The following is a 22,309-nucleotide window of genomic DNA, read 5'->3' on the forward strand; positions in this document are numbered from 1 at the left end:
CTGAGCGCAAAAACCTTTTTTTACCGAAGGTATAATCGGACTTCCTTGTGTCACAAAAATTAGCATTGCCAACATTATATCCACCTCATTCAGGTAAAGCGGAAGAGCAACTACATAGATTAGACCCAATAAGGGCTCAAGGTTTTTATATTTCAGGAAGGGCTAATTTTCGCCAGGTTGCTCAACTTTTTATTAGATGTACTGATTGCAAATTGGGCCTTGCAGTAACCAAACAATATCCAGGTGGATTATCCTGGCTATTGGTCAATGCTATAGACTTGCGGTTAAAGGATAGTTCCGGGACTTTTTTTTTTATTGTCCCTACGGTTCGGCCATGTGTTTTTAAGCATAAATCGGTAGATCGTAGAAAACTTTCCTATGGACCTTACCCTAATCCTATCATTTCCCCCCATCGCCCTGGCTCACCTGCTTTTGCGGCACTAAATCAAATCCCCCGCCCCTGAGCCTGACATCAGCAGACGCGTACCGCCCATTTCGCAACGCCAAAGCACGTTTCGTGTCAACAATCGCTGCGCCTCAGCTAATGAAGTGTCGCCATGGAAATGGCAGGACGCCTCTTTCCTCAATAAGTATAAACACACCGTTTCACAACACACAGCAGCAGATTTTCGATTCCATTCCTCTCTCTGTGTTACTTTGAGTATTCTGTGACTCGTTTCTGTGCTCTGGTTAGCTACCTTCGCCGCTTCTAGGCCTTGTGAACACCTGTACCATCTCTGTAAATTATTTTACTTTCTTTACCACACAATGGCTACAATAATGCCGTATATGTACGAGCCCGAGTACACCGAGGAGGAACTACTGGAAAGGCAAGCACGCGAAAACGATGGGGATTCGGACGGCAGTTGGGAGGACCAGTCAACGGATGAAGAGCCTGGACCATGTCGCATGGACGGCGTCTCCACCTGGTGCACATGCAATCGGTGCGAGCTAATGCCAACTGAGGAGGAGAACTGCTGCTGCCGTGAAAATTCCGGGTGCTTGGCCTACATTTCGGAAGGCGAGCCAAGCCCGCAATGCATCACCGAGCTGCCAGAGTTCAGGGAAGCCTGCCTCTCACGGACCGTGTTGAGGATGATGATGGTGCTTATGCACGAACTTCGCGGCACTGTTCGTCCGCGTAATCCGAGTAATGAGTAAGTATACTCTGGTTTTGATGTCAGTGATGCCACTACTATTTCATGGTCGTCTCCCACATATAAAATTACATCTACATATCATTCGAATGCATGTAAATTGGTTCCATATTGTGCATTTTCTAGATAGAATTTTTTTCAAAGCAGAATGACATTTTTTACCTGAATCGACAGTGATAAGAAAGTTTTGTCATTTTAATACAGTTTGCATCTTTCTTTTTCACAGGTGGTACAGGCTGGTGGCCTATCGTTGCTTCACTTGGTGGCTTCACGGGAGGCTCGGACACCGCGTTCGGAGAGTAATACCTGCCTGTGCGGTACTTGCCATTAGACAACATTTCCCCAGCGACAGTGGACAATACCGCGGATTTTCCCTGGATGTGCTGCAACCGGAACTTTACAATGTGTAATGTTTATTATTTATGTTCAGTTGAAATTAACATCTAAAATAAAACCCAACATATATTTTAACAATGGTTGTTTTGATTTTTTAAATGAATCTAGTGTGTCTCCATTGAATAGTCTTCCTGTGCCTTGTCTTGTCACACCACATGTCTCCAGCCAGCATCCTCCCTCACGCTGGCCGCCCACCTTCAATCCACATAACCGTTGAACCCATATGCAGCAGACATACATATGTTATTTTGCGGGTTGGCATCAAGCCTCCCGGCCTTGCCTCCTCCCCCAAAAATACTTACCACACCACTTTGTTCAAGCGTTGGCAATAAAAGGCCATTGGATTTTATTGATACAAAACATGGTTATAGGTAAATAATCAATATGGTTGATCATAATAAATCATCCTTTTGGGCACCGGGTACAGAGATGACCCCCTCTGGCCCGTGCCGCCTTGCCACCCCAGGCCAGCCTGCTGCTGACTAACTGCCTAGGCATCCAGGGTCTCCAGGGTGAACTTCACCCATATATTCTCCTGGGAGGGTGAGGTATTTATAAACTCACCCCCCTGCCTTCCATGTACTAGATCCTGCAGCCTGCCTCTTACATGCAGTTAGATGGCCTCTCCTTGGTGAGGCCCTGCGGCAAACGAGTCTTGTCTGCACGACCACCGCCCCAATCCACCCCCTGCCCTATCAAAGGCAGTTCGCACCGGGGTACTTGTGCTGGCAAGTGGAGCTGTCAGGGAGCGATAAAGGCCAAGAGGTGCCAAAGACCATGTACACTTCAAAGTGGTCTATAGAGCATGGGTTGTTGTTCCCATGTCTACCTCCAGACCCCGTGTCTCCTGCCAAGCATCCCCCCTCACGCTGGACGCCCCCCTGCAAACCGCATAATGCCACGACATATACACGTCATTCATTCACAAACACACCCCTGTTTCGAATTCTTTATAACCCACTTCATATTTCTAATGAGAACTTCTTTGCGCTTTGCTAGTCAACCCGTGAAGGTGCTGGTTATCCGTTCTTCGTCTCTGTGAACTTCCGTGACCACTTCGAGGAAACTCGTCAGTTTGCAACCTGTGAACTGCTCCCTGTTCGACGACAAGAAACTACTCTGATCCCTGCATCTAACTGTTTGTTCGTCAAGGTAAGGCCATGTACCATAATCATTTTGCGTCCAATTTTTTAATTTATATCTATTTGCTAGTAGTCATCAAATTGCATCCATGTTTCCTTTTCGTTCAAGACAGTACATGCAAGGAACTAGTCACATGTTCTGAGTTTAGTCAAATTATTTTTCTATTTTTTTAAAGTTATTCAAATACTTATCCGCATGCGAATAACGTGTATAGTTCCAAGAACCAAAACGAACCTTGCATTGAACCTTTTATGTGTCATTTAATTTTTTAACACATTGGTATTCATAGAGAATTGTTGATCTTTACTTTTCAGAACTTTCCACAATGCCTGCCTGTTCCATTGGCGGTTGCCCTTCAAAGACCCATAATAAATCTGAAGGTACTATAATGCATGTTTTCCCTAAGACAATAGATCAGATAAGAGAATGGGTCCGATATTGCGGATATCCACCGTCTGAGCTTGAAAGTAGAGTCCTAGAAGTCTTTGCGGACAAGAGGGGTGATCAATACCGCATCTGCAGCAGGCACTTTAGCTCAGACATGTACTCCACATCATTGCTAATAAAGAAGAACACACCGCGAGCGAAGCGATAATTGCTCTCAACCGCTATTCCCACTCTATTCGTCCACATCCCTCCACTGGTGAGTCAAGTTTACGGATTTAGCTCTCGGCCTTGCGGTAGTGTGTAGCATTAGCTAACAATAATTTCCCCATTTATGTATCCACTCAATATGAAGGCGGAAGATTCTCCATCCGTGTCGTTATTGCAGTCATCAGCCACTTCAAGCGCCTATCGGGTAATCTTACTTAGCTATTCTGCCACTGACTTGTTTTAGGCATGTAAATCAATAGTTTTAATTTATCGTGTAATTATTTTACCTAATGGTACACCCTTGTACTTGTCCTCTAGTCTTTGTTTTCAGTTATAATTATTGTTATCCAAAATAATGCAAGAACTGTCTTTCAGGGAGATGCTGAGGAGTCCAACGCATTGACAACAACCGTTGATGTCACTCAGATGCTCGAGGTACGTTTCCGGACAGTTCCATCGATGGAGATCATCAGATCTTGCATTCTTCTAGCGTGATTGTTACACACAATGTTTCTTTCGTTTTTAGCCATTGATATGTCCTTCTGTCGTCGCCCTCCTATGTGTCTTTTTTCAATATTGTGTTCATTACTAATGAAAGTCCTATGTTTCAGGGAGTCGAAGGAGCATTAGTCCAAGAAGAAGGGGGAGCATGCAGTTACGGGTGAGCTTGCAGAAGTGTGCACCGCAGTTACATCGTCCCTTGATGTTCTTATGCATTTCGAGGTATGGATACTGACAGTTCGATCAAGCAAAATCATATGACGTGATTACATCCGCTATACTTCCTTCTTTATTAACGCAAGTACTATGTTTCAGGGAGATGACGGAGCTTCTTCTACAAGAACATCACCCCTAGTAGTTGATGCAGATCTCTGGGTGGTGACACTTCCAACGATCGAGCAAATCGAATCATATTTAGATATCCATTATTTATTTTAGACAACTGAGCATTTGTGCAGGTCTATTTAGATGAGCCGTTGACGCCTGCACAAAGTTTGTTCTTTTTAACAAAATAGAAAACCATACTAATGCAATTACTGTGTTTCAGGGAGTTACTGAAGCATCATCTTCAATAATTTCATCAATGGAAGTCTATGAGGAGCCCGAGGTATGGATCTTGACAGTTCCATCTAAGTAGATCAACAATGCGTGAATAATTGTCGTTTGAATGTTCTACACAAAGCGTTCATTCGTGTTTTGCTATCGAGATGTACGTGGGTATTGGTCCCCAAGTACATTTTGTGTTTTCAATATTATTATGCATACTAATGAAAGTTCTATGTTTCAGGGAGTCGATGGAGCGTCAGTGCGTGATGGATGTGCTTATCATGAAAATATAGTCGTTGCAGCGCAAGAGGAAGTGGAGACATGCACACACGAGTCGAAGCAACAGCGTCCTGATGTTGAAGTTCGAGGTAAGAAAGTTTCAAAGAAAAGAAAGCAAAAGGTTAGTGTCCTGGTCACTATATTATGTTGTTTTTCACTGTTAATAGTTCAATACTGTAAGTTGTGTTTAAACTGAACATCCCTTTTCCAATCTGTCCTCTAGTTGCGAGTGGGTGTACGAACTAGATCTACACAGACAGTGAAGCGAACGAGAGATGTTGCTTGTCAAACCTTTTGGCAGGGACTTGAGACTGGAGATACATCGTGCCAATGGGAAGAATATGAAGTGATTGACAACGGAGCTATACCAGCACCAGCCATTGATAGTGAATGTCGTCCTGGTAGTTCGGATGCAGTCGGAGATCAATTCACAGAATCCACACCCGCAAAAACTAAGACCGCGAGAAAGTTGAAGAAATTGTTTTATTCACCCATCGCCGGAGAAGGAACAGATGTTGCTATGGAAGAGAATGAAGTGGACGACTATGAAACACCATCAATATCACTGAACATAGCGGAAGACGATATCACAGATTCTACCTTTCATGTGAGTGACATGTCCTCAACGTTACAGGCCGAACCAGCTGGGATGCAGAGTGACAGTATAAGGAAAGGGGCCAAATTCATTGTATTCGATAGTTGTTTGATTGATATTATTATTCGGATGAAATGTGGGCATTCGGTTGCTGGAGAAGTATGTGGGGAGCCATTGATTAATGTGACTCGTGCAATTCGAGGCACTAACCTAAAAATACATGCCACCTGTACAAAATATCCTTTTTCATGGTCTGCACAACCCATGCTGGGGCAACTGCCAGCAGGAAATCTACTTTGTGCAGCGGCTGCACTTTTTAGTGGTTCAAGTTTTAATAAGTTAGTCTTTCTTTCAGTTTGTGGGAATCCATTTCATTGCGAAAACTCAGTTCTACAAATACCAAACCGATTATCTATTTCCAGCCATTAGCGAAGCTTGGAGAATGGAAAAAATGTCTATTGATAGTACATTCGCGGGCAAACGGTTCAGGCAAGCCGGTGATGGACAGTGCGACAGCCCAGGATTTTCAGCCAAGTACTGCACCTACCACTTTCAGGACATGGAAAGTAAGAAAATTGTGAGTTCGGTGGTCGTGCAGGTGTCACAAAGTACATCCTCAGTGGCCATGGAGAAAGTTGGCTTTGTAGCATCATTGCAAGAACTACAATCGCGGGGAATGGTGATCGACCTGATAGCCACGGACAGACACGTTTCAATTGCCAAGACAATGAGAGGAGTACAAAAATATAAATCACCAATTTGACGTATGGCATCTTGCAAAAACAATCAACAAAAAAATGTCGGCTGCAGGTAAAAAAAAAGATATGCAAGGTATTTCACAGTGGTCCAAGTCAATCAGCAACCATCTTTGGTGGAGCTCAAAAACATGTGGAGGGTCGTTGGAAATTCTACTGGAAAAATGGCGGTCAGTAATGCTACACTGTAGCAACGTTCACCGCTGGACCACAAACCAACATTTCCACAATTGTGAACATGGCCATTTGTCCACAGAGGAGGCACGGAAGCAGAAGTGGTTGATTCCTTCATCACCCACTCACAAAGCCATTGAAAAGATTGTATTTGATAAAACTATAACAAGAGATTTGAGGGGACTCACGGAATTCTGCCACACAGGAGATTTGGAGGTGTTCCACAATATGTGCCTAAAGTACAGGCCAAAACGATTGCATTTTGGCATGGAGGGCATGATAAATCGGACTCTTCTAGCGGTCTTGACACATAACCATAATGTTGGCCGTCAACAAAGTAGGACGACCGGAACTTTAGGGACGCTTCGCTACAATAAGGCCTTCACTAAAAGAAGTAAACAATGGGTGATCAAACCAGTGTTTGAGGATATGCAATATGAGTTTATTGAGAGACTTATTGTTGATGTCCTAGATAGGCACATACATGGAGTTGTGAACGAACCTGTGCAGGGGACAACTGCATTGCCACCCAACATTGCCTCTGTTCCATGTCCACCTAAAGCAGAGCTCATTGAGAAATACACATCACGGTTTAAATGATTGTAATTTGATTGTCTGTTCTCTCGAGTCTCCTCATGTTGCAGGCCCATTGAATATGTGTATCTATGTAATGTGTAAATAAAAGTGATTGCTCAGTGTACATGCAATGTGTCTCTCCATCCTTGCCCCTCCCTTCACCGTCCAGTTGTGCGAACCACCCGGGTGTCACCTGTGACTTTGCTCTGGAGTCTCCTCATGTCGCAGGCCCATTGAATATGTGTAGCTATGTATTGTGTAAATAAGTGATTGCTCAGTGTACATGCAATGTGTCTATCCAACCTTGTTCATTTGCGCATTAAATTAAACCAAACAGTAATATAAATCATTTTTCAAAAAATATAGAATGTCTCCGTATTTATGGTTCTCTGGGGCTGCAAATGCACGCAGACAAAATGGAAAGATGGAGTGTACATTTCAAGTCCTGTGAGATGGCCTTACACTGAATGTAGCTAACTAGGAATGTGTGCTCGTTCAAAGTGAAGGTCAGCTGCTTTGATTTTTTGCTCGGGTGCCGGAATGGCCCACGACTCAGTATAAGGTTCTATTGTTATTTGACCTTGACAGGCCGGGACCATCCCGAAAGACTTCTTTTTGGTGGTGTGGTGCAATAACGTAAATGAGAATGAATATAATTTCAGAAACTAAAGCCATTTAATGTTCGTTCATTAGAAGAAATAACGTCGGCATAGGAGTGGTATTTCGGGGCTGCCCTACGCACAGACACAATGGAAAATGCAAATATAATGTAAGTAACTCTTTAGATGAGTTTATACCGCAATTTAATTACTATACAGTAGCTTTAAAGACGGGTTAAGTTGTACTTGTTCGTTCTGTGTGGCATATTGTTTTGTCCCGTCTCCTTTTACGGAAGCACCTCAAAACCTTCCTCTTTGCTTCTGCTTTCTCTCTCCCTCTCCCCTGCTACAACTGGTCCACTGTCTGCGACCTCGGTCCTGGGCCCTTCCACTCTCCACCTGCACTGCCTCCCTGTCAACCCCTGCACTGGGGAACTGTCTCAGTATCCTACGGCCCCCCCTTGACGTATAATACCCAGTTGCACTGTCCTAGCTATGAAATAATTTCCCGACCTAATATATAAAATGAATAATTTTAATAAAGATCTGATGGTGAGACTAATTTCATTTTTTATGTTTTTAAATCAGGTACATCCGTTATTATTGTATGTGTCACGAGTACCAGACACCGGCGGATGGCTTTTACAACCGCCAGTTGCTTCTCCGCGTGAACGTTTCCACCCTGACCATTTTATGGGACGATCGCCAAGTACAAGTATGCCCTTACGCGGTACTAACAGCTAGGTGCAACATACAGACCGTTGTGGTGGCCTAGTGCCTCGTTGTTGGAACAGCCATGCGATTATCAGTGCGACCTAAGAGCTTATTTTATCGTAAACCAACACCCTGTGTACTGCACACGAACATCGCTTGCCTCAAGACGAACTATTTTGGATCGACAGCAAAGAAAAATGCAAATCGCTGAATATTCTCTAAACATTTGATGTCCAATAAATGTACTTTGCCAAATGTACAATCTTGCCGTTTGCTTTTAAACCACAGTATCATATTCCGAATTGTGGCGCGCTGTGTTGTGAGCTGATCTGTGTTTGTTTCCGGGTTCTGTGTGGAGTCGCGTAGGAGACGCCTGGGTGCGTTTGCCTACGCAGCACAGTCACGTCACGGATAGAGGCGGGGAATATGAATGTTTTGATAAAGTCTGTTTCAGGGGCGGGGGATTTGATTTAGTGCCGCAAAAGCAGGTGAGCCAGGGCGATGGGGGGAAATGATAGGATTATCAGAAAATGGCGGCTGATTTCGAGTGCGTTAATGGACGAAAAGTCGGGTAAGGTCCATAGGAAAGTTTTCTACGATCTACCGATTTATGCTTAAAAACACATGGCCGAACCGCAGGGACAATAAAAAAAAAGTCCCGGAACTATCCTTTAAGGACCTGCCGGAGGGTCTAAGCACTCATTCCACAAGTGGTATGGCAACATCTGTAGCTCTTGAAAGAAGTGTCCCAATAAATGATATTTGTTCAGCAGCCACTTTATCGTCTATCCATACATTTGTAAAACAGTACTGCCTGGATTCTTCCTGCAGCAGGGAGGACTTTTTGCAAAAGCCGTCCTCCATTCAGTCCATGATTAAAACTAAATTATTTGATACTCCCACCTCCAAAGCAGGAACAATTTGGGAGTCGATCAGAAGATGGGGAATGCATGGAAGGACACAATCCATTTGCAGGACAAGTTACTTACCTCATGTAATATTCTTTCGACTGGATGTTCCTCCCACCTATTCCTCATCACCCCTCCCAGCCTACCCCACCGTACAATTTACGTGTTATTAAACTATGCTTTCGGAGAGCCTCCAGTCCTAGGTACGCCTGGTAATTCCTCTGCGAAGGGCAACAGAAAAACAGAACTGAAGCCAAAGGCGCTGCATGTTCTATTTATGCTGATGATGTTGACGGAGGGCCCCGAGGGACGGCGACATAACCACGCTGCATACAGCGCCCTGTGTCGCTCTGTCCAAAAAAGATTCAGAAGCTTGAGAGATATATTATTCTAAGATGAGGAATACGTGGGAGGAACATCAAATCGAAAGAACGTTACCACGGGTAAGTAACTTGTTCTTCTGTGCTAATTCAACCTTAGAGACCCCCAGCTCTTTTGCTGGATTTGGTACATTTTAATTTGAACTGCTGAGTGAGTGGGACCTTTCCTCACACTCATGTGTTTTTCCCTGATTTGGATTTTGTGTTTTCACTGTTTTTGGAGTCTGACAAACTTCATAGGAATCTGCTTTTTGTAAAGTGACACACTGCAACTTCAGTGCAGTGTTGCTGAGAAATCCTTTAGATTTCTCGAGGTTTAACTATCTTTTCTTGGGTGTACTATCGTTCCCAAGAATAGTCAGATGAAATTGGTCTTACTTACCTTTTCTCTTTGTAGGTCCAGCACACAACATCTTATGTGGAGTGCTTGGGAGTTACTTAGTAGCCCCTTATCCTACATTCTCATGTAACATTTTTTGTTACCATCACTACTTTAAATGGCAGTAGTTTAATTGTTCCTACCATTGTGCTTTTCTACCGCAGGCTGAACCCTCAGCTGCAGTACAGCACCCGTGGGTGTCCATTTTGTCAAAATGGCCTTGCCTTCTTTTTTCGCCATTTTCGGTTTGTGAGGCCTTTCTTGGCTTCTACTGTGTGTTGCGACAGATTTGAGCCCTTTGTGTTGCTTTTGGTGGGGGCTAGAAGTGAGGGAATGGCAAAGTACCGCCGAATTGAAGAGAGCCCGTAGCTGCCGACGACCATCCCGAATACTGCTGCAGGAGCCCTCTAGACGGCCTCCCTCTTATGACCACGACTGAGAGTCACGAACCAGGGTCTGCATAGCTGTAGCAAGATGACATCCCACTGGACCACTTTTCTTCTAAACCAAAGGTACCGTTTGGATTTGTGGTACTTACCTCCTTGCCTTAAGTTGTGCTGTCTCACTTCAGATTTGCACTTGCTTGTCTTTGCGTTGATTTCAACGCGCCTTTGCACCGGCCTAACAGCTTGTATGTCTTCAGTGATTTCCTTTCAACCATCTGACTCTGTGTAAGACTTTTTATCCAAGAAGTGCATCAGAACTATAGATTTTTTCCAAATGACTTTGGCTGTCCAGGCTCCCTAAAGGCACTCTTCTACATCCATTGACTTTGGTCTTGCTTGTCCCTCCATAGGTTGTAGCTTGTTGAATACTGTTACTGCTCGGAAAGTCTTACATAGATTTCCTTGGAGGATTCAGGTGCCTCATCTTTTTAAGAAACTGTCAAACCTTTTTAACTCCTACGCCCCATTCCCTTTCCTCCATACTGCATGGGTGTCCCTCGCTAGGGACGAGAGACGGCAACATTTTTCACCAGAAAAAATATTCTCCCACTTTAAATTTAGAGGTGTGGCCCTTGGAGCATGCGCTCCCCTGACTGTGCCCACCTGCGCTACTCCCCAGTCCTCTTTTCTGCATTGACAGAAGTGGACTGCATTCACCAGTGCTCCTGGGTTTGGCTTCGGTTTTGTAATTCCACACACACTTCCCCGGATACTGTCTGTTGCCTTTTATCAGGTACTCTGTCCTCTGGCGCCACGCTTCTCGGCGCATGGCGACGACTTTGGGCTTCAGCAGGTGCTCAGCCTGCGAAGGGCTCTTCCCTACGTCAGACCCCCAAGCTCTTTGCCTCTGCTGCCTTGGCCCCGATCACGGCTGGGAGGGTTGTACTAAGTGTGAGACACTTACGCTGCACACTCTGAAGAACAGGTTAGCTCGGTGGAAGGAACTCTTCGAACGATCACCTCCAGAGGACTTCCTCAAGCACAATTCAAGGCCCAAGGTAGGGCATCTTTTTTCATCTGCACCCGCAATGGTGACTCCTTCCCAAGAAGACGTCAGAGTGGAAGGGACTGTTCTACGACCAGCATGTGTACCGTGGCTGCTTCAGCTACTGGCTGCCAGGCCAAGGGGGTCACTAGATCCTACTGGGGACGTTGCTGAGGTATCACAAGGTTAATTTACCGGGTGTCCACCCAAGGGGCTACACCGTACTATCAGACAAATGTCTGAGGGGCACAGGGCATAACGCCTACCAGGCCTCGTCCTGAGGTGCAAGGTAGGCCTCAAGCTCCACTGCCAAGGGTTTGGGAGGAGGCCGGGCCGAACGCGGCAAGCACCATTGCGCAGGCTCGTGGCACACAGCCCAACAAGATGGCCGCTGCACCAGACAAAACGGCCACTCGTCCGATACCACCCCCTGGTTTGGAGCAGGTGGGAGAACGAGTTTCAAGGTGGGACTGGTCTTTAGCAGGTACGTGGCCTACTGCATATCCTGCAATGTTGCAGGGCAGATACACCAAGGCAGAGTATTCCCCCGAACCAGAAACCTTAAGGCCTTACTCCTACGCCACTGAGCGCCCCACCAGCCTATGAGGACAGATTCCTCAAAACATTCCTCACGCTTGTGAGGTACCCTCAGGTGGGCACCATCCTTGGGGATATGATCAGGGACATGCTACCTCCTGTCCTGCCCCGTGCGCCCATAGTCATTACTCCCATGGCTCCAGCGCCTCAGGCCCCCTTGCAGTCCCCTGTGGGTCTGGCTCCTCTGCCTCCTGCACCCCAGGCTGTTCCATACCACCCTTTGCAACAGCCTCTGGCTTCGGTCGCCACACCGCAACCTGTGGTGCCCAGTGTTCCTCTACCTGTCCCTGACGACCCAGACACCCTGGTGGACATCCACAAGGAGGACCCTGATGTCCCATCTACAGCAAAGGCTTTCCATGATTGGCTTGCAGGTCTGGCTGAATACTTGGGGCTTCTACAACCCAAGGTTGCACAACCGGAGGCGGAGGTCCTGGCCGAAGTACTCAATCTACGCCCCTCGGCTAGAACAGGGATTCCGATGCAGATGGAATTTGTCGCCTTGGCCAAGAAAGGAAGGCTTAAACACCATTCGGCCCCAAATACAGGCAATTGGAGGGGGATATTCTCTTGCTGTCGGCACAACCTCAACCGTACTCTTTGGCGATTGCCGCAGCCTCAATGTACTATAAGCCTTAGTCTTCCTCTGCCACCTTGTCCTCAGCCAGGCAAGGAATAGATGTTCTTGGAGACTTATGGAAAGGTCTACTCCAACGCCTCTCTTGACCTTCTGTAAGTCTAATTCGGATGCCCTGCTCGCAGCCATTAACCAGAGGCTTTAGAGGGAAATAGCAGACTTCCTGCCGGTACACAGTCGGGCGCACTGTAAGGCGGTGCGGGCAGAAGCAACGTTGTTGGCCCAAGACATTCACTGTCCACAGTGGTGCATATAAACACTCGGGCCGTGCCATCTGCATCACCACGAACATGAGGACTGCCTAGCTGCAGGCAACCAAGTTTAACCCAGATGTCCAGGAGCACATATTGGGCCTTCCATTCGAGGGTAGCAACCTCTTCCATTCCACCACCGATGAGGAACTTGATAAGAACAATTCCCAGACTGCGAAATCCTGATCTATCCTCATGAAGTCCTTGCCCAAGACATACAGCCAGACGCACCTGCGTTCCGACAAGTTGTGTGTCTTCGGCAGCTTCTGGGGATTTCAGGAACAAATGTCCAGGCAGCCGGTCCATCAGCACTGCCGCAAACACAAGACCGGGGATAAAGGATTCTTTCAGTCCCCCTCAGCCTCCGAGGGAAAGAAGGCATGATATTTCCCTCCGGATCCACGTGTCTCTGTTGGGGGGCAGGCTTGCCCGTCACGCACTGTATTGGCCCGCGGACCCCTCGATTCTATCTGTAGTGTCCACTGGCTACCGCCTACCGGTTCCTCCCTCTCCTCTTACAGATTGGCACAACAACTCTGTTGGCGGAAATTCGTTCTCTCATAGAGAGCCAGGCACTGGAAGAAGTTCCTGCCTCCCTGCCGGGTACAGGTTTCTAGTCCAGGATTTACGCCATACTCTAGAAGAACCAGGCTTGTCTGAGAGTTGTTGGTGCACGGTACAAATATCCTTTAACATTAACACCACCGAAGTGACCCCTGGCCTCTGGCGGCTCTGAAAGAGAGTGTGGGTGAGTTAGTGGGGAATAAACATGAAAAGTGTAAGAGACCAGTGATGTGCCGTTGGCAGCCTTAACATGGTTAACACAGTTCGCTGGGCTTGCAGTGTTTTCCGTTTGGTAGACGTGTGCTGTTGTGCTAGTCTGTGCGGTTTGTTTTGTTGTTGCAGTGTAGTAAAGTTTGTGCAGTTTGTTGTGGTATAGGGTTGTGGTTGTGTTTGGTTAGAGTTTGAGAGGTGTAGGCAGAGGGGTGAAATTGTTAGTGGATTGGTTATTGGCATCACTGTCTAGTTTTAGAGGTGTAGAACAGTCATGGTTCCAGCTAAGTGGGGCACATGCTATAATTTACTATCAGTACTGGGAAACCGTTTCCCCTAGTCCTTTCCAATGTTGCAACTTTTCTGCAACATGTAACAAGTGTACAATGTACCGTCCAGTGCTGTACACTTGGGTCTATTAGTAATTTCCAAAGGCCCTAGATACTCTTGACGCATTTTTTAGGAGAAGTGCAGATGTGCCTCGGACAGGGCTGGTGGCAGCTTATCATTTCGTATATTTTTAACACTTTCCTGCAGGTAAACCGCGATTATCTCGTTTGGCACAAATAGGTGGTCTGGCTCCAAAATGGCCATGCCACGAGGTTCTTGGTCTTGTCCTTTGGCCATCTTGCCCCTTCACCTTTCCCCAGGTCGAGCCGACCCGTGTCAGTCCTTTAATGGGCATGCATTCACCAACAAAACGCCAAGCTTTCGCGGGCTTCTGCATGCCTTGTGTGTGTTCCTCAAGCATGTGGGCTGGAACGTCTGGTTTCAATACAGAGCCTGGGTGCCAGAGATACTGGACTGCTGTGAATGCCTGGGACCACGCTGGTCCATGATTGGTCCACCTTAGGCGCGAAGGAGATTCTGGATAAGAGAACGCCCCAAACACCCATACCATGTCGATCTCTGGAGTTCTCACTAAAGGAAGGATAGGATCCTGAAACTAAGAAATCGAGAAACCGCTAGTGACCCGCTGGAAGGTTTGGCGCCCTGAGCCCGCTGTCGTCCCGTTTTACCCCTCTCCATCTGGTCGACCTAGAAGGTCTGCGAAGATGCATCGACCCATTGGAATAGTGGAACTATTCTTGGCATCTTCATCAAACCCTGCAAGTAAGCATTCTCGGAATTGCCCCTGGGCCATCCAGGGGGCTGACCAGCTTACGCAGACTCTTTGCCCTGATTCCACCGCTGTTTCGAGGAGGTCCTCAAAACTTGGTATATCGCTAGCTCTGTGTTCACAGCCCCCTCACACCGTCCACCTTCCTGAGTTGCTAAAGACCATTGAAGAGGCCCTGTTTTACTCATTTGAACTACTGCGTGCGCTTGCATTGCATGTACTTTTGAGCATTAGCCTCCACTCTTCTTAGGGATTGGACTGCCTCTTAGTTAGGAGTGTGTTGGATGCAGAAGGGACTAAATACTATGTGCACTGCCGGTTTCCTTCCCCATTTAGGTTGTGGACCCATTTTGTGCATTAACCCTTTAGACCCCCATGCTCTTGTATATATGTATTTAGACCGACTTGTGTTGGCTTAATATTACTGTGATTTGATTTGTGTTGAAACTCAAAGGCCTTGAAATGTATATGTATTTTTGATATATCTCCACCTGACGAAGTGATTTCTAAGTGTCGTTTACTCTGTGTGCTCACTGAGGTCTTTCAGTCACCCTCACCCCTCCTGAGACCTAGTCTTGACCGCCGCCAAGCTACCTTGATTGATCTGGCTTGTCCACAAGGTTACCCTGTTCCAAGAAACTAGACTGGCCTCCTGAATCTCTGCCAACCAGGCCAGAGTTCAGAAATCCATCTTAACACGGGGTCAGGAGAGTCGTCTCTTCTACAGCTAATGGCCAGATGGAGCGTGACGGCTGCTGCAGGCCCGACTAAAGCCTATCAGGAGCCGAGGTGCGGGCTTGGAGGCGGGTGGAGGGAGGAAAGGAAGCTGGAAAAGCAGGGATGCAGGCCGGGGCAGCGGGCCCCAAACACACGCCAAAAAATGTGTCCACAGAGGCCCTGGAGAGTACTCTGTTGCCCAAACTCACCTGCAGCGCCTGGCGTAATGGCAGCTGCAGGGAGTAGGGCTCGCTATGAGCTATGGAGAGGCTTGCAAGTTGTCAGCCAATGAGGGACCAGGGGCGGGTTTGGAGGTGGGTGGAGGGAGGAAAGGAAGCTGGAAAAGCAGGGATGCAGGCCGGGGCAGCAGGCCCCAAACACACGCCAAAAAAGGTGTCCACAGAGGCCCTGGAGGGTCCTGTTGCCCAAACTCACCTGCAGTTCCTGGTGGAATGGCGGCTGCATGGAGTAGGGCTCTGTTGGGCAAGATTGTATGCAGTACCCTTAGGGTGCACTATAACAACCCTGACCTCCCGGCAGTAGTAACCCAACCTTTGGTAGAAGCCTGTACTACACAGGTTGGTAGTTGGACGAGTAGCCAGGCTTATCTCAAGAGGGGTCAATGTGAGCTGTAGGGGAGTTGAACAGAGGTTCACAGTAGATACTTACACACAGGGTTTCTTGATAAAACAATTATTAATTTATTTACTAGTCAGTTAATGTAAGCCTTCTTCAGAAGGGAGCACTGTAAAACACCACACAAATGTACTTCAAAATTATACACTCTTGTTCAGAATCAGTAAATACCCATTTGGGAAGGCATACAGCAGAGAACAACACCTACCGGTGACTTTAATTGCTAGGGTGCTGTTGACATTCATCTATTACTGTTGGCATTCAGAATTAGTTAAGAGTAAGCAGAAGGAAAAGATTAGAGCAAACAAGATACCACAAATATTTCTTAAGCAGGCAAATACTTTCAGATCCCCCAATAAGAGTCGTCAGTTAAAACAGGTTAAGCCAAAGGCAGTAGGCAAGAGCCTATATGGGCTGAATCACTTCTTTGAAGGTAAGTAGAGAAGTCTTTGCACAATGGTTCAGAAGTCTTTGAAGAAAAAGATTAATCAATGTAGAGCCACAAGCTGATTAGACTTGTGAGTAGTAGAAGATGCAAGCAACTATGCAGCAAGAGCTAAGTTCTTAGACTTTGTACAGTACCTTTAAAATGAAGCAAAGTTGCAGCAGATGACTCCTGTTCCTGTGCAGCTCTGAAGATCTCTCTGTTCCTTGGCCTCAGTCATAGGAACAAGCGGAAGGACGCCGGGGGACTCCTGCACTCGGACGGTCAAAATGCTCAACTGTCAAACTTTACTATAAGTGGCTGTTCAGTGTTTCATCTCCTCGCGTCTACTGCAAATAGCAACACTGTTGGTTCTGACTGTCTAGATGGATTTTCCTTGCTTCTGGGGTCCCCCACTCTGATTAGGGGGCTCAGGCTCTCACAGTCCTGCTTCCTGAGAGTCCAGAGGATCTTCCTGGAGCTCTTGTCCAACTTAAAAGCAACGCACACAAACTGGTGTTCCTCTCACTTGCTCTACGGTTTCCAGAAACAACACTGTGGAAATTCAACCAGCTCCGAGATGGATGTCCAGGTGGCTTACTTTGGAGTTGATTGATCCCACCAACTCACGGGGAGAAGTCGTCCTTGCAGGGGCTTCTCTGTCGATGGGAACTTGACGTTTCGGCACTGCAGCAGGGCTTCACCGGGCAAACCAATGGTCCAGGAGTTGCAGCAGGCCTCCTCTTCAAGTTATTCTTTGGTTCCTTCATCCAGTGGTCGACTCTGCCTTCCAAGCCAAAAGACGCCTTTTATACAGTTCTCTCCCTTTCATTCCAGCCTAGCTGTCAGTCACTCAGCAGGGTGGCTGTCCTTGCCGAACAGTCAGTCGGCCAACCATCAGAGTGAATTTGGGTCTGCTAGGAGACTAAGCAAGGGATTTCCAGGCACCTCCCTCACTTCCTGCTTATCACAGACACCCTGGAGCCAGAGGCGGGCTTCACTTGTGAATCCCGCCAAAGACAAAACAAACAAAGGGACCAAATCTGGTTTGGTGTGCAGAGTAAATCTCAAGAAAAACCTTTCCACTAGGAAATGGCGAAAAAAGACTGGGGCCATTTTGACAAAAATGGCACCCTTGGGTGCTTTACTGCAGCTGCGAACGCAGCAAATTCACACCATGGTAGTAAAAACGAAACCACTGCCACCAGCCATTCAGTGAGGAAAGGGTACCTGAGAAGTTAGACAAAAGGGATACTTTTTAAAAAAAGAAATGTTTTAACATCTTTAACTTTTATTAACCGGTTCACATCAACATCCCACAACCTGGCAATTTCACACCCATGAATTACAAGCCCATCAATTAAATAACAGCAGTTACCTCCACATAACCTTTAAGGTTCTTTTGGCGCCCCTGTAGATTATCAATCACATCCCACTGCCCTGATTACCGGATACCGGGATAACCCCCTCCATCATCCATGTCCTCGTCTCTTGCCAACAGATATGCCATCAATGGGACCCACATGGCAGCATAGTCTTCTGTCGGTATCGTACAGCCTGAGTAGATCATTCAGCCACACCTTCACCCCCAGGGGGTAGGAATGTGTCCATTTCATGAGGATACATCTTCTAGCTACAATCATACAGGATGCCAAAAGCTTACTACTCTTTATGGTATACCAGGAGACCATCCCAACATGCCGCATAACATTGTGCACGGAATATTCAGCCCCAATATGTCCGTGGCGGTCTTGAACACCCCCTTCCAGTACGGGTCGAGAACAACACACTCCCATAGCATATGGATTATATCCGCTTGGTCCTCCCAACACCTCGGACAGGCAGCAGACCTTATTGCAGCAAACATATGTGCAGGCGCCGGTGAAACATATACCCTGTGAAGTGTCTTTAGTTCTAGGCTGCAATTAATACAACTTAACTCCCTGGTATGCGTGATGGGACATATTCTCCCCCACTGCTGATCTCCAAGAGTGACCCTGCTGTCTCGCTCCCATTGCCCCTTGCTTTGGGGGGGATCTCGGTGCGTATCTGCCAGTATCATTTTATATAATGTCGATACCACTCCTCTACATCCCTGGGAGTTAAGTATAAAATGCAGCAGGGGTGTCGATCGAGGGACATCTGGGAAAACCGGAGACCACACCCTAAAGGCCGCCCTTATCCTGTAGTACTGTAATGAGAGTTGAGGGCCAGCGCCTCTAAGGACATGATCCTCTCCTCAGGGTACATATCACCCAGCATTTCAATCCCCACCTCCCTCCATCCTCCTCTTATGGATTTATCACACGTGGTTGCCAAATCTTCAATCTGCCATAACCGAATGCCAGGGTCAAACGGGCGTTCCACCCCTACCCTTTTCAAAACCTGCCTCCAAGCATGCACCGTACAGGCTACTGGTTCGAACCTGCATTTATCAGCCACTCTGCCCGTAACCAGGAGACCTTGTAATGAATATGGGTATACCGAACCTCTCTCTAAGTGCACATGCAGCGGCCCCCGCCCCTCCCACACCCAGTACCTAGCGAAGGACAGCTGAGCCGCCAAACAATATGCCTCGATGTCCGGTGCACCGATTCCACACTGCTCCCATGGCAGGGTTAAAGTTTCCCAGTTTATCCGCGGAGCTTTGGAATAACAAGACAGACAAATCAGTTGGGACCTCACCTCCCTAAAATACTCCTTCCCAGGCCAGACCGGTATATTCGCAAACATATACAAAAGCTTGGGGACAACTACCATTTTGGCAATTGCCACGCGACTCCTTAGCGAGAGAGGAACCTTACGCCAGCTATCTATTTTTACTCTCAATGACCTTAATTATTCTCTGTGGTTCATTTTAAGCAGGGACTGTGCGTGCCTACTTACTACCACCCCCAGGTATGAAACTGAATCCTGTACCCACCCAAACCCCTCCACACTCGTGGAGTTGTCGTTACCTCATTCAAGGGAAATAGGGAGGACTTAACCGGTTCAGTTGGAGGCAAGAAAAGTCGCCGAACTCCGCTACTTCTTGCGCAAGGGGCTTTAGATTGGCCTCGGGATTCCGTATAAAGATGATGGCATCATCTGCATAGGAGATCAAATCCCTCGGTCTGCCCATGCCCAGCCCCCTATGCCCATGTAGCCTACGAAGTCAGCCCGCTAATACCTCTGGCCACAGCAAAAAGCAATGGGGAATGCGGGCACCCCTGCCTCGTCCCTCTCCCAAGCCGAAATAGTTATGACCGAACCCCGCTCACACTTATCGGAGCACTGCACTCCGAATACAGCAGTTTCACGGCCTTCACAAAATATGGAGCGGTACCCACCCATACCAACAAATCAGATACTCCCATTCCACAGTCAAATGCCTTCTTCATATCCAGGAACGCTGCTACTGCCTGCGTCCCGGGGTCTATTTGTGCCATAATCGCGAACAGATGCCTAAAGATTTAAAGATGTTGACCGCCCTGGAATAAATCTGGATGGGATACTAGGTAACCCCTACAGCACCCTTTTGTAAGATGGTGTGTACTGGGAATAGCAAGTTACAAAATATAAATAAAGTCAATTTCACTTTACTGCTCTGGGAAACGGTAGTTTATCCCAGAGATGGTATTTAAACCTAGTGGAAATCTAAGGGACTTCCCTGCGTCACTGCACTAAAGGTGATGTGTACCACAATGTATAAGATGATGCGTATGGAGTTGTCAGGCTCCATAACCAAAAGAAACACACAGCTCAGAAATCACATAAAAATACATGAGTGGGGAAAAAACGGTTTCACTCTCTCCAGGTTAACAAAAAAGAAAAAAATCAAATCCTCAAAATCCTGCAAAGTTGCTGGGGGTCTCTAAGCTGGAGGTAAGGAGCACATTTCTGAGAATTATCCCCAATTACCCCTCATCTTGACTGCCTGGCTCCTGCAGCCTTACAGTTTGGGAACATTCTGCTATCTCCTGAATGTAGAGGATCCTAGCCAGGAGCAACCTTTGTTTTGTCCTACTTCAAAAGCAAATGGAAATGCATTACTTTATGATGTGTAACTAACAAACTTAATCCTTTACACGTTCAAGTGGCTCAGGTCCTACCATACCACCTGCCACTGGCAGAAGCTGGGCTAACACTCTTCCATCAAGTGCATTTAGCAACCATCTCATGCTAAGCGCGTGCCTAAGCTACATCTTCCTTGTGTTCTCGCAGATTGGTTAAAGAATTCCTCAAGGGATTATTTTGCATTTTTCTCTTTTTGAACAACTTTTTATTGGCAGAGTTTTTAGATCACAGTGGTTACAGTAGTCTAATCTTAACAACGACCGAAATACAGTGCAAAGTGACAATGGTATATCTTGCAGTGGTTTAGGTGTGGAGACAGCTTTGAACGTTGGGGGTGAAATAATGTATGGGACATTTATCCTGTCATGTGTCCGGGGGTAGGGCTGCTAGGTAGAGAGTCCAACTACAGTTGTTAGCCATGGGCTCGAGCAGATAACCACTTTTGAACCCCCCAATGTAATGTAGGTCAACCCTTTCCCAGCTGTATAAGTAAAGAATGTATGACTTTTTGGAGGGACAGATCAAATAACAAAGTCAGAGGTTGGAAGAGTCTTCAGGGAGCCAGGTCAGTCAATGTTACTTGAACAAAGTCTAGGGGAGCTGAGACGCTTGTTGAAGGTAAGTAAAACGTCTTGCACAATGTTATATAGAGTTTTGTAGAAAAAAAAAATCCCTTGTTTGGCCACAAGCTTGGGAGGCTTGTGGAGGGCAGCTCTGCAAAAGGCAGCAAATGCAAGTCTCAACTGAGAGCAAGCAAGCTGCATAGCAAGCAGTAAGTACCCCTTAGTTCACAGTACCTTAGGTCTGAAGAAATTGGTTCCAGCTGGCTTCTGTTCCTGTTGTAGTATGGCAGATCCTATTTTTCCTGGGCCTCTGTCTTTGGGACAAGAGGGAGGATATCTGGGGACTCCTGCACAACGATTCGAAGGTCGGCGGCAGCAATGGGCAAAGTTCAGATAAGCAGCACTTTGTGGTTTCAACTTCTCATGAATAGCACAACTGCGGTTCTTGGACACCTTGTGGCCTTTTCTTTGTTCTGGGGTTCCTGCACTCTGTTGAGGTGGCTCAGGCTTGGTCAGCCCTGCTTTGATTAAGTCCGGAGGATCCTCTTGGAGCTCAGGTCTGGCTTAAAAATGGTGTACTCTGTTCTTGTGTTAATTTCCCTGGCACCCTGTTCCTGCAGCAGCAGCAATATAAGTACAGCCAGCAAAGAGAGGATTTCCAGATGAGTTTGTCTTGGGGTTGATTCGTCCAACCAACCCAAGGGGAGAAATCCTCTTTTGCAGGGCTTCTCTACTCGATGAGAATTCGGAGCTTGAGCAATGCAGCAGGGCTTCACTGGGCAAGCCAATGGTCCAGGAGTTGCAGCAAGAGTCTCTTCTAAGTTATTCTTTGGATTCCTTCGTCCAGTGGTCGACTCTGCCTTCCTTGCAAAAGACCTTGCCTTTCATGCAAGTCTCTCCCATTCATTTGCAGCCAAGCTGTAACTGCCACAGCAGGGTGGCTGTCCTGCAAAGACAGCCAGCCGGCCAATCACCTTTGGGTGCAATCTGTAACCAAGGAGACTAAGCACAGGGAGTTTCGGGACGTCCCTCCATTCCTGCCCTGCCAGACACGCTGGACCTAGAGGCGGGCTTCACCAGTGAACCCAGTCAAAGACAAAACGAACAAACCTGGTTTGGCGTACAGAGTAAATCTCAAGAAGGACCTTTCCAACAAGAAATGGCGAAAAAAGACTGGGGCCATTTTGGCAAAAATAGCACCCATAGGTGCTATATTGCAGCTGCGAACGCAGCCCGTGGTAAAAACACACAATGGTAGGAAAAAGAAAGCCACTGCCACCAGCCATTGTAGAAATTGTAACATAAAAATGTTACCTGAGAACGTATACAAAGGGGATACTAAGTAACCCATCCAGCACTCTGTAAGCTAGTGTGTGCTGGGTCTACAAAGTTATAAAAGGTAAGTAA

At 46.9% G+C, this 22,309-nt stretch overlaps 1 protein-coding gene across 11 annotated transcripts in view; it reads left to right on the plus strand.

Annotated features, from left to right (window-relative positions):
- The window catches only part of UBAP2 (ubiquitin associated protein 2), a 1,758,279-nt gene that overhangs the window by 821,974 nt on the left and 913,996 nt on the right, over positions 1 to 22,309 (plus strand). The gene's annotated exons all lie outside the window — the stretch shown is intronic.

This window comes from Ambystoma mexicanum, chromosome 6p (genome assembly GCF_040938575.1).
Source record: "Ambystoma mexicanum isolate Mex_15411 chromosome 6p, UKY_AmexF1_1, whole genome shotgun sequence".
Lineage (NCBI taxonomy): Eukaryota > Metazoa > Chordata > Amphibia > Caudata > Ambystomatidae > Ambystoma > Ambystoma mexicanum.